Consider the following 14,038-nt stretch of genomic DNA (forward strand, 5'->3'; position numbering starts at 1 on the left):
ATTTGCTAATTAATAACTGCATTTTCAGTCACGAAATCGGACACAAAAACGTACTTTCTCTGAATAAACATACCTTTTCTTACGACGGATTCGGGTTTCTGACCCTCAAAATATAGGAGGTATCCGCAATCTAGGAAATATGGTCGCCTAAGTTTGATCAGAGGAGCCTTAATGTTAATATTTTACTTTTTGCGTATTTCTCCCTTCTGTCACACTTCTGACTTCTGTCACACACACAAACGTTACACCCTGTTTTACAGGGAGGACACATTCACACACACTATCCATCTATCTTCAGATCGTAATTTTGACCCGAACCAGAGCAAGATCAATCTTCTATCCAGTACCCTAGAAGTATTAATTTGTTATGGGAATTTTGAGGTCTTTGTAACCCCATAGATTTAGTGTGCACCAGTCACCATTTTGCACACAAAGAATCTTCAGCCGGCGGGGATCGAATTCACGACCTCTTGAACACGGGCCAAACACCCTACATACCAGGCTATCTCGGCCCTGTGAAGTTGCTATCTTAGGTGAGCCGGGTTTGAATCTCAGCGATGGCTGGTAGATACAAATCCGCATCCGGCTTGCACCGAACGCAGTTCTGACCTGAAATATCCTCTGTGGTAGACGGGTCATGCGTTGGAGTCTCTTTGCCGTTAGGCTAACTGTGGGAGTTTCTCGTGGTCTTCCTCTCCATGTAACGCAAATGTGGGTTAATTCCATCAAAATGTCTTCCACGAAGACAAATTTCTCCCAATACTTGATCTAGGAGTTCCCTTTTGCTCTGGATTGGGTTCAAAATTACGAGGCTACGGAGTTAAACATTAGTTGTCGTAAACCCAAAATTGGGTCGGCTGTTCAACGACGGTTATAAGTAAAATATATAAGCCGTATCATCACAGCGAATGTGAAAACAAAACATAGCCGTAACCAAGGTATTAGCACATCGGTGAGTAAAACCCTATTAACAAACGGTGTTTCAAAAAAACAAATATATACGTCTGTTGCATTGGTACCGACTTTTAAGACATACTTGTTGAATTTTTATATTTCGATGGATAAAAACAAATTTTGTGTGATAGAAATAAAAAAAATAAATTAGAAGTAAAGAAAAATACCGTTTCAGCTTAATAATTACTAGAAAATTGCAATAATGTGAGACAGTTCATTTTGGATAGGCGAGAAAAATGTAAATCAAATACACATTTTCAAACTTCTTAAGTTTTAGAGTAGTTTTTTTGCCTCTTAAACTCTATTTATGCCACCCCCCAATTAAGTTAAATTTAACTATTGACAGGATTTGTTTTTGTGTTTTTTTTATACTTTTTGAGGAATGAAATGTTGAAAACTGATTTTTTGGAAATGTTGGGTTCATAATAAGAATAAATATAATAAAAAGAGACTAAAGTGAAACACAAACTTCATCAACAATTTATTATAATTTTAAGAAAGTCGGATAAAAATTGAAGGCGTTCAAGCTCGACGTTTCCCAAAAGGAAGGAAATGTTGCTAACAATGCACGCGTTTAAGCTTGTAATTTATTTTAGTAACTATTTTAATTTCGGGTCACATTATATAAAACAATGTAAAAGATAAACTCACTGCGCAAAATAAAAAACAGACCACTTTGAATAACTTTCGATCTAATGATGGGATCTTTACGTTCTAGGGACTCAATCCTAAAGGGTCGAAAGGGTGACCTCAAAAGGCTAATTAATTAGTGCAGGTAATATTTTAAGTTACGAAATCTGTCTCAAAAACGTACTTTCTTTTAATAAACATAGATTTTTTTCGACTGATAACAATTTCTAACCCCCAAAATATAGAGCCGCAATACGGGAATTATGGTCATCATAGTTTGGTCTGAAGATCGATCCTTAGTTTGAACTCTTAATGTTACTTTTACTTTTTGCTTATTTCACCATACGTTGAGAATTTTTTAGGAGAATTGAAAAATATTTCTACTCAATCATAAATTCTTTTATCCAAAGATAATTCTACGCAAAATGTAACTTTTAGCAAATATTTATTAATTTTTATTATTTTATTTAATAATAGCCAAAAAAATTTTAATTCTGAGGAATACAAATTTTTACGTCATTTTAAAGAATATAACTTTGCATGACAAAATACAAAACTTGAGTGAAATTGGTCGAATAGTTCCTGAGAAATCAAATTTTGAAAAAGTCGTATTATTAAAATTCGATATCTCAGGAAGTATTTGATCGATTTCGCTCAAAGTTTGTATTTTGCTAATTTTGTATTTTTTGGTGACCAGATATTTTAATCCGCCAAAAACAGATATGTTCAATCAGAGAAAGTACATTTTATTGTATGATTTCGTAACTTGAAATATTGTTTGTAGTAAGTAAGTGCCATATTTGAAGCTAACTCCCCAAACTATTAAGATCCGATAATTAGATCAAAAGTTATTTAGGGTAGTTAGGTTTAGGTTCCTTTTTTTTTGTGCACTGTTCATTTTGTTAAACTGTAAGAAGTCTCATGTTAAAACAGGTGTAACTTTTAGGACATACTATAGAAATTATCTTGAATTTTTTCTTGCCTTGCACCTAAGAAATTTTTAAATATTATTTTGGTCAATTATCATTTACATCAATATCAATTTATTTCCGAAGGACTGTACCATCGAGTGTCAAAAAACTGGTTTTGGATACAAATAAAAAACAATAATTAAAAATTAAAAGCGTAAAAGTAAAGTGCTGAAATATGCACTTTGAAAGGAGGGAAAAATATTTTTTAAAATCGAATCAGTAATTTTTTTCCCCTCAAAAAACACAAAAACATTGCATTTTGAAATATCTTATTCCACTTAGTCTGTTGTTGATGTCCATTTATTTTTAGAAACAGAACTGATTAGTTATCAGACCAGCGGTCAGTAAACATTTTCAATATTGTTATGCCACGTGTATAGAATTTCTTTTCGACTAGAACGTTTTCGAATATTGTTCAAAATTGATGGAATAATCGTTTTATTTTTCTTTTATTTTGAGATCAATAATAGCTTTTAAATTTACTCAGAGCAAGTATTCAGATCTACTCAGAACAAACATTTCTTTTATATTTTTACCCCCTTAAGGATAATTAAAAGCTAAGTGTTCGGAAAGATAAAAAAAAAAATTATTTTACCAATTCCAATAGCTGTAATAATGTTAAAAAATTGAGTGAAATTTATAAAATTCTTAAAGATTTAAACTTGGAAACTGGTCATGTTTAAAAAAAACATTAGCATCCTGAGTAACTTTTGATTTAATGATTAGATTTTCATGTGCCAGGACTCAATCTTAATAATCTTAATATAATATATTTTATTTTATGACCGTCATTGGTTAGCAGAACCAATTCTTTTGGGTTTGTGACTATTAATGTTCAATTCTACAGCCTTGCAATTTTGAACCTAATCCAGAAGACAAGGAAACTCCTGGATCAAGTATTGGGAGACATTTGCCTTCGTGCAGGACTTTCTGATAGAATTAACCCGCATTTGCGTTGCATGGAGAGGAATACCACGAAACCTTCTCAAGGTTAGCCTGACAGCAGTTGAACTTTACCCCATGATCTGTTTACCATTGAGGATATTTTCCGTCAGCACTGAGGTAGGTGCAAGCCGGATGCGGAATTCCTATCGACAAGCCATCGCTGGGATTCGAACCCGGTTCCCCTAAAGCATCAGCCTCACAGAACCGAGATAGCCTGGTTGGTAGGGTGTTGGACCAGGTTCAAGCGGTCGTGAATTTGATCCCAGCCTGGCCGACGATTTTTTGAGTGCAATATGGTGACTGGTGCACACTAAATCTATCGGGTCACAAAGATCTCCAAATTCCCATAACAAATCAATACTTCTGGGGGTACTGGATGGAAGATTGATCCTGCTCTGGTTTCTATCCCCTGGCTCCTTAATATAATATTGTTCAATCTTAATATATATAGTTTATATTATCAACTTTAATGTAAACTTCCGCTATTTTTATTAAAAATGTAGGTAACAGTAGAAGCTCGATACAATAGTTATGGAATATAAGTTCTATATATTCCATAACTATTGTGTCTATATGTCGATCGTATGAAGTAAAGTAGACTTTATGTACTGGTCGTTATATAAGGACATGGTCACTGTTATATCGTACTAAAGAGTACGATATAACAGAGGTAATCGTACTAAAGAGTATAGCATTCTTTAAAAACAAGAAACGGTGGATTGCTTATGAAAGATATTCATCATTGACATTCATGAAATGCCACAGAACAACAACATAACTAAAAATAAATTTCAGATTTACGACTCTGTTATGTTTATTAATTTTTTTTCCATTTAGATTGTCGAATGACACAATATCAAGTTATGAAAATAAAAAGCTATCTAACTAATTACGTTCGTACGTAATTAATACACACTAACGTAGGAGAAATTTGAGTACACTGTTTACGAAGTAGTTAAAAAACATAAAGATAATAATATTCTTTTAAAACTATTGATAGCACATAGATATAAGAAACCAAAAGTGTTTTGTAAACCGAACTGAATAATTTGAAAGTGGTTGACAATATCCAGGGAACAATGATTTTCTCACAAAACAGGGTGGCAACGATAATAAAGTGTGGAAAAAACGATCGTATGAAGCGATCACTCAAACTGAAGTGAGTTGAAAACAAGATCGGCTATTGTGTCAGACTCTATTAAGTTGAAGAGAAGAATCATTAAATTGACAGATATCCTTCTATTTTGTGCGACACACCGTCTCGGCTACCGTAGTCACACAGAGCTTTATTTGTGCTACGGGCGTCGTTCATTTTAATGATGGTTGGATAATGATATTGAGAAAGTTTGTTCTTTTTGAGAGAGTATGAAAATTATAGTGTCGCCATCTAGTGTGTAAGAGGTAGTTCCAGAAATCAATAGCTATTCAAAAATATTGCTTCAACGTCCTTTTTATTTTCGTAACGCGGTAGTATTTAAATGAATTTCTTTTATTCGGTTACTTGAGCATTTATCGTCATAAGCTATAAAAAATAATTTTTAAATTAGAGGTATTGTATATTCATAAAATGTTTGAATCAAACGCAGGAAAATCACCACAAATTAGTTGATTCTAGAAATAACTCAATTTTTTTTAATGCATAATGGAATGATGATCGTACACGGCTTCCTTAAAAAATGAATTATTGTTGTTTGAAAGCGCAATTGTTCTTAAATTACGTAGAGAAAAATTGGAAAAATATAGTTTGTGCTAGTGCTAAACTCCCAATTTAAAATATGCTTTGCACTAGAAAGTTGGATTGTGATTAGAATTAGATCTCCTCTCTTAACATTAGAATGACTGAACATTGCCTAAATAGACTGAAAGGGCCAGTTTAGCCCTTCCCCGATTGTTTGTATGTTGATCAATTAGACATCTGAAATTTTAAAACATAATCATAATTAATTTAATTAGAATATATTACAGAATTGATCATGGAAATTCTGTGGTATTTTTTTTTGGTTTTTTTGATTTCGTTAACTAAAATATTTGATTAAACAAAACACTGGCTTTTCAATTGTATCGTGAAACTCTTTGGAAGCGACCAATCTCTATATCTCTATTCTCGTTGACGAACATTGGTCGTTCTTAGGGGTTTCCTCCATTGACAAAATGAATGATATCGAAGATACATGATTTTTTGCAGACGACTTTAGTTTCAGTCCGTGTCATTTTCCACTGCTGTTGGCCTCAGAAAATCGGATGCATGAATAAAATTTAGCGTCAATAAAAATGGTCCTCACTGATAGAATTATGTGTAAAATCTAATTTACCGATTATGAAATGATAGAATTATTTTAAAGAAATAAACAATTATGTTTTTAGTTTAAGTTTGCATTTGATTTTATATCATAAAAATTAGTTAGCTTTAAAAAAAGGAGAAGAGGTTTGTTTGCTTGAGATGCGACATTTTTTTTTTCTAAAATAACTTTTTTTTCCTTCTAGGTTTTTAGAGCACTTTGACTGCAACATCAGGATGTAGTCTCTTTCAGGATCCTCAAAAAGAGCTCCCTAAATAAGAGCATCAAGCAAATATTTTGAATACATCTTAATTTATTTTTACGTTTTGTTATTTTTTTTGCTTTGATATTTTTTCGTGTTTCCTTATTTTATCTTTCCGCATAAGGTCCAGAGTTTTGAACGGTTCCTGGGAGAGATTTTGATGGTTTCTCCTAAAGGTTTTCGGGAACGCAAAGTCTATGGAGAAAATTCCGTGCCTTCCAAAAGTGACCATAAATTGAAGAGATCGTTACATAGAGGAAGTCGTTACATAGAGGTGGTCGTTGCATGGAAGAGGTCGTTAAATAGAAGAGGTCGTAACATAGAGGTGATCGTTACATAGAGGAGGTCGTTACATAGAAGAGGTCGTTACATAGAAGAGGTCGTTACATGGAGGAGGTCGCTACATAGAGGAGGTCGTTACATAGAGGAGGTCGTTACATAGAAGAGGTCGTAACATAGAGGTGATCGTTACATAGAGAAGGTCGTTACATAGAGGAGGTCGTTACATAGAGGAGGTCGTTACATGGAAGAGATCGCTACATAGAAGAGGTCGTTACATAGAGGAGGTCGTTACATAGAGGAGGTGGTTACATAGAAGAGGTCGTTACATGGAAGAGGTCGTTACATCGAAGAGGTCGTTACATGGAAGAGGTCGCTACATAGAAGATGCCGTTACATAGAGGTGATCGTTACATAGAGGTGGTCGTTACATAGAGGTGGTCGTTACATAGAGGAGGACGTTACATGGAGATGGCATAGAGAGGTACATAAATATTAGTTTCTTTTAAAAATTGAGTTTCCTTTTTTTGATAAATAATAATTTCAGTTATAGAGAAATATTAAATTTTTTTTAAAAAACTAGAGTACCTTATATGTACCAAAGGGTACCTGGTACTAAAACTTCCTGGACTTATGACATACCTAACAAAATGAATATATATTACGTCAGCACTGTGGTCGGGCGAGCTGGGTGTGGAATTCGTATCGACCAGTAATCGCTGGGATTCGAACTGAGGCACCTTCATTGGGAGGCTAGAGCTCTATCGCCTGAGCCACCATGGCGGCATAACTATAGCATAATTATACAATTTAGAGGAAGAAGCTTCCAAGCCACATTTTAATGAATTTAGCGATGCCAGGTTTAGAATATCTAGCAATCGTAGAACGCTGTTTATAAAACGCTTAGCCTGTTAATAATCATTTTGTTTAATAGTCCGGCAGAGAAAAGTAAACTATATTTGTATTGCTGATATTACCAAGCATTTAGAATAAAAAATTCATGAAATGTTTCTTTTCGCCATCTTACAAGGATCTCTTTAAATATATATATTTTTTATTACGTTTATGGCCGAGATAGCCTGGTTGGTAGGGCGCTGGACTAACTTTTGTGAGAACTTGAGTTCAAATCCAGTCGGGCGAAGATCACGTTAAATCTGTCGGGTCGCAAAGTCCTCCACGTTCCCGTAACAAATCAATACCTCTGGGGGTACAGAATTGGAGATGGATCGTTCTCTGGTTCAGGTCAAAATTTCGATCTGTGGATGAATGAATGAATGTATGAATGGGTCCACCCTATAAAAGGGAGTGACGTATGGGTGGTGCAATAATTGAATTCTTGCCATAGATGGCGCTACTGGAAAACAAGAACAATCGATCCCCCTATTCCTTAATGAACGACAACAACATCACTACGTTTTCACAAGCGTTTATGTGTGTGAGGGAACTATCGTGCAATTCATATGTCGATTACTTTCTGAGTAGCTAGAGAACTCTATCCACAACTGGAGTTCCATGCCTGATGACAATGTAAGTTTTACCTGCTTTTTGATAATTTTCGAGCATAATTAGTTGTGATTTTATCGCCAAATGGAATTTATTGTCAGTAAAATTTTCGAAAAACTGGACTGTTTTAATATCTAGTGGATTTCTGTGTCTGCTGTTGACAAAAGTTTTAATCGCTTCCTGACCACAAAAAGCGGAATTTAGCTCACCATTTTATCGCCAAGTTAAATGAATCGTTACTCGAAATTTCGAACATTTTTGCACCAACCAGATTGTTTAAATTTAGACGAATGGTGCAAGCAAAATATATCGCCATTTTACCACCAATCGAAATTTCGAAGTCTTTACATGAACATACTAGCAAACACAAAACTAAATACATTAAAAAAATGAAGAAATAGTTAAAATCATGTTTTAAACAAATTTTTTTTAAAATATAAAAAAATAGTTAAATAACTAAAACATGGCTTCATATATTGTTTTATTTAAAAAAAGAGAAAATAATCCTTTCTTAGTCACATCTAAAACAAAAAACATCACATCGCATCACTTTCGTACAAAATTATCAGCACCATGTCTTTCAGAAGTGACATTTTCATCATTATGCGTTTTATTAGAAGCGNAATCAATTAAAAATGAAAACTGTTGCCAGCGCGAGAAAAGAAATATCATCGTTTTTATTGATACATACATACGTACGTATTAGCGTTTTATATAATATAGAAGATAGTTCCTCAGAAGCAACAAACTAATTTAAATTCAAAAGCAAGTGACATAAAAAAAAAATTTAAAGTCAATTCCTACGTATGTCAACAGAGAAAAATTTTACGTTAGTTACTTTTTATTAAATAGTTCAAAAAATTTTCTCCCATATAAAAATAAAACTAATTAAATTTAATGAGTGAATTAATATTCGAAAAAACTGTATTAACATCAAGTGTCATCCACAACAAGTTTAAAAAAAAATGTATTTGAGTGGATGAATAAAAAAGTATTTTATGAACGATTTAAAATTTGAACAAATATAGGGAGATTGTGAACTAATTGTAGGAATTGAATTAAAAAAATATGTCTGTATTTTTTTTTAAGTGTATTTTATTGTATTTCCTACTAAATTCGGAATTTCTGATTTCATGACATTACACAAAGGGCGGAATTTTTGTGGAAAAAATAGAATCGAAAAGCAACTAATAAAAGGGATGAGGTTACAATCAGAAGTTGGGTGAAATGAAATGTGTTGTAGAGGTTTTTTCGCCCCAGTGAAAGTCTCAATGCAGTGAAACGGTTTTACAGTAAATTACATTCAATGTCGTTCATTGAGTTGCTTCAAAAAAAAAAACTTTTTTTCTTTTCTTTTCTTTTTCTTTTTTTTTTTTTTTATTTTATNTTTTTTTTTTTTTTTTTTTTTTTTTTTTTTTTTTTTTTTTTTTTTTTTTTTTTTTTTTTTTTGCTAGTATAAATTTATTTTTATAACTTTACTCTTAGTGTGGGGGTGAAATAACAGCAAGCAATAAATGAATTCTGAACTACACTACGAAATCATGCTCAAAACTAAGAAAATATAAAGCTGAAATAATTCCTTTTTTTTTTTCGTCCTTGTCTCAGTGGCTTTAAGATAATTTTTTTTTTATAACCGTCGTAGAACAACCGACCCATTTTTGGGTTTACTACTGCTAACGTCCAACTACGTGGAATTATAGTTTCGAACTCAATCCGGAAGACAAGGGAACTCCTGGTTCAAGTATTGGGAGAAATTTGCTTTCGTGGAGGACTTCCTAACTCGCATTACATGGAGAGAAAGATCACGAGAAGCTCCCAAGGTTAGCTTGACGGCAAGGGAACTCTAACCCATGATCCGCTTTCCACTGAGGATATTTCACGTCAGCATTTGGTCGGTGCAAGCCGGATGCGGATTTTGTATCGACCAGTCATGGCCGGGATTCGAACCCGGTTCACCTCATTGGAAGGCAAACGCCCCTAAGTAACTCTGCTCTTGGCTTTATGATATTAAATCAAGCAAAACACTTTTTTAGTAGTCCATCCCATAGAAAAATAAAGATTAACTGCATTCAGCATGTTTTGTAATGATGCTCGAGGTCAAGTCATGATAGACAAAATTTACCGCAACAGTGCTATTTTCTCCACCTTCTAGAAGTCATAGAAAATCTTTTATTACGGTATTTTTTTAAAAGCTGCGCAATATTGGTGCAGTCTAAATAGAACCAAATACACTAGTATGAAAATTTGTACTTATATAAGTATATTTATTACCTATTTAAATTGCACCAATTTCCATATAACCAGTAGTGCCTATTACAGCAATTAATTAAGCATCATTAGCGGTAATAATAGCATGGCGATTTTTTACGTTTCTCTTTAAAGATTTAATACTATTTCTCCATTAGTTTTCTTTATCAATGAATAGCTTTTTTTTTCAGTTCCAACTATTAGTTCACATCCGATAACCCTATATCTTGTTCAAATTTTCAATCCTTAATAAAATACTTTTTTATTCACGCACTCAAGTTCAAATACGTTTTTTTAAACTAGATGACATACTTGATATTAATACAGTTTTTTCCAAATATTAATTCATTAATTGATCTTAGTGAGTTAATTTTAGTTTTATATGGGAGAAAAAGTCTTTAAATTTTTAATAAAAAGTTACCAAAATAAAAATTTCCTTTTCTGACCTAAGTAGAAATTCACTTTAAAAAAATTTTTTACTTATTACTTTGAATTACTTGTTATTTCAAATATCATTAATTTTTAGCTATTTAGTTTTATAGGAGCACGCTTAAAAAGCGTTACTATAAACAAAATAAGCACATTGTTTCAAATAAATTTAAAAATACTTATTTGGTGACAACTTCCCCTATGCTACCACTTTCATTGAGTTTATCTAGTATAAGTAATTAATGAACTTGCGGTAAAATCTTTTTTTTTCTCGTTAAGGAGCTAGCAAACATCACTCATGTCATATTTAAAGAGATGTACAAGAAAAAAGAGAAAAAGAAAACAGAATCGCTTGCAGTTTAATTTATATCAATGTCTAGTCCCTGTCAAAATTTTTGATGGTTTTCCATTGATGGACCAACCTAATCTTGATGGTAACTAACATACGTAAACATCACCTCAATGTAGAAATTCGGACTGATTTATGATGGTCCAGCATAGGAATAGCAACTTGTTTTTAAGGTTAGTTCATGTTGAACTGTCAGAAATTTCCATCATAATATTTTGGAAATAAAATGTTATAAGGATCATGAACAACCATCATCTCAATGTAGGAATTCGGACTGATTTATGATGGCCTAACATAAAATAAAATAATAAAATAAATTTTGGTGGTATATTGCTGAGAATCAACTGGAATTCCCATTAAACCATCGTGGAATGTATGGTTGGAACTATCATGAACCTTCACTGATCATTATGAATTGTTGGTTCATGAGAGTCCAACTCTTGATGGTTAACCATCATAGTTTTAAAGTATCATTTTCCGTCATGGAATGAGGGAAGTTTGTTGCCATTTCAAAAACCATGAACACTTAATGGAAAATGCTGGATGATGGTGACCAACATAAGCCATCAAACTTTTTTTCATGGGGCCATCAAGAATTTTGCTTGGGATTCTAAGCAAATGAGAAAATTGCCTTCTTAAACATTTCTCCCGAGAAATGTAAATTGTGAATTTTGAACTACTTTTTAGATCAGGGGCTAAAATTGCCCCCTTCACATACTGTCCGAATTACAGGTCGCTATTACTCCTGGATTTTGGAGCTGGAGCTTCAAAAGGAACTCAGACATTTATTATTATTGGTATACAATTGTTTATGACTGATAGATTATTTTGGAGCAAATTTCCAACATTAGAAAAATTGATTTTTTTTTAAAATCAAAAGCTTTTGTGATTTTTTATGTTTAAAAATAAATTATTCCGTCATTAGTGCTTAAGAAAAATTAGAAATGTGCGAAAATTGATTCTGATTCGTAATTATTTTTTGAATTGTTCGCTGCTTTCAAGAAGGTAGATTTTTAACAATTTTTATCCTCCAGCCGTGATGGCTCAAAGGATAGAGCATTCGCCTTCCAATGAGATGAACCTGGTTCGAATCCCAGTAATGGCTGGTTGATACGAATTCCGCATCCGGCTTGCACCTAAAAATATCCTCAGTGATAGACGGATCATGGGTTAGAGTCCCCTTGCCGTAAGGCTAATCGTGGAAGGTTTTCTTGGTTTTCCTGCTGGTTAGTTCCATCGCATGCTGGTTAATTCCTTCTAAAAGTCCTCCACAGAGGCAAATTTCTCCCAATACTTAATCCAGGAGTTCTCTTGTCTCCTGGGTCAGAGTTCAAAATGACAAGACTATGGAGTTGAATATTAGCAGTCGCAAACCCAAAATTGGGTCGGCTGTTCAACGATGGCTATGAAATAAAAAAATAAAATGTTTATTAATGTTAAATATTTATTAATAGATAAAAAAATAAAATGTTTATTAATGTNGCTGCTGCATTATTAATACAATATTAAGTCTGCAGCTATCACAAGAAAAATTTCCACTGAGAAGGGCCGATAAATAATCCGCAGTGCTGAATTGAAATATCTACAGAGATAGAAGAATCATCGGTTAGAGACAGTTTTATCTTTGGATTTTCGTGGTTTTTCACTCTAAGCAACTCAAGTGCGTGTTAGTTATTTTTAAAAAAATCCTTTAAAAAACAAAACTGCCAAAATACCCGACTCGAGAGCATCCTCTTTTACTGAATCTTTAACTGCCACTGATGTGATGCAACTGCATGCAAAATATTCATTGAAAATGACAGGCAAACAGGTGGTCAAGCAATCAGCGTGCCTGACTGTGAAGCCAATGATTGCGGGTTTGAATCCGGCTCAAGGCATGGATGTTTCTCTCTGTGTGTTGCTCTCTGTTGTGCGATGTGTGAATGTGGTTCACCTTATGAACGGGTATCTGTGGTGACAGTGTGTCATGGGTTATGTTGCTCTCCTCCGTGACTTAGGTTAACAGGTGCCCACTGGGTAACGTTAAATTAGCAACACCATCATCTTCCGAGGTTAAGAACGAAAATTCAGTGCCTGCCGTTAAAAAAAAAAAGGAAATATTTTGCTCTGAAGCAAAATATCCGCCGAGATAGATAGAGGTTAGGTTAGATTTATATTTGCTGTAGAACTCTGGTTTTCGAGGTTTCCTTTAATGTAGCGTAAGGTCCCTCAGTGGTCTGATCGCTAAGATACGGTTCCCAACACATCACCGAAGTCAAGCATCACTAGTTGCGTTCAGTGTGCGGGTGGGTGATCACCTGAATGAGTCTGCGTAGGGACCGAGGGTGTGCGGTATTGGTCCTCGTTAAACTTTCTACCGTAAACTGCTTGACTTCGCGTGCAGGTCGACGGGCTACCGAAGCAGGGACGCCATCCCTTCTGCAGAGGATCAAAATTGTGAAGGCATGTCTTCGGATCATCCTCAGGAATGTTTCCCAGAACGTCACCATTAGCCCATTGTGCAGCTCTAGTGCGACGTAAATGAACTACCTCAATTAATGTAACGTAAGCATTTCTTTCCAAAAGTACTTCTAAGAGGCAAGTTTGTGTCAGTACTTGAAGCGGGAATTATCCTTGTCTTCTGAGTTGGATTGTTGACTAGATGGGCATCAACATTGGGCGCTGTACAGTTTTCCGAGCGTTATGCTATATTTCTTTATGTTCTAATAATTAAAGCATGAAATAATTTAAAAAAAATTCAGACTTGTTTGCAACTGCATTCAGATTAGTTAATTGTAAAATAATAATAATAATAAATTGCAATTAACGGAATTCTTTTATCTAAATAATTGTTACATATAAAATGGAAGAGTTTGAGATACCTGTGTTAGTTTTTTAATTTGGAAAAATTAGAATATATTTCTAAAGCGTTTACTTATATGGATATAAATTACTTTTCGTGCCAATGTAAATAAATATCTGGATTCAGGAATTAGGGTTGTTCAAGAAGTGACTTTAAAATTTTTTTTTTCGAGTTTCAAGTCTTTTAAGCTATACAGTAAATTGTTTTCAGAAACTATGTTAAACTTAATTAAAGTTTATGAACTAACTTAAGTATTTGAGTCATGTGAACAAAATTTGAATCCAAGTGCATTAGAAGCCAATAAAAAAGAGAATTTTTTCCAGAACTTAAAAAGAAGCATTTGTAGAA

The sequence above is a fragment of the Parasteatoda tepidariorum genome, chromosome 3 (assembly GCF_043381705.1).
Source record: "Parasteatoda tepidariorum isolate YZ-2023 chromosome 3, CAS_Ptep_4.0, whole genome shotgun sequence".
NCBI classification, from domain to species: domain Eukaryota; kingdom Metazoa; phylum Arthropoda; class Arachnida; order Araneae; family Theridiidae; genus Parasteatoda; species Parasteatoda tepidariorum.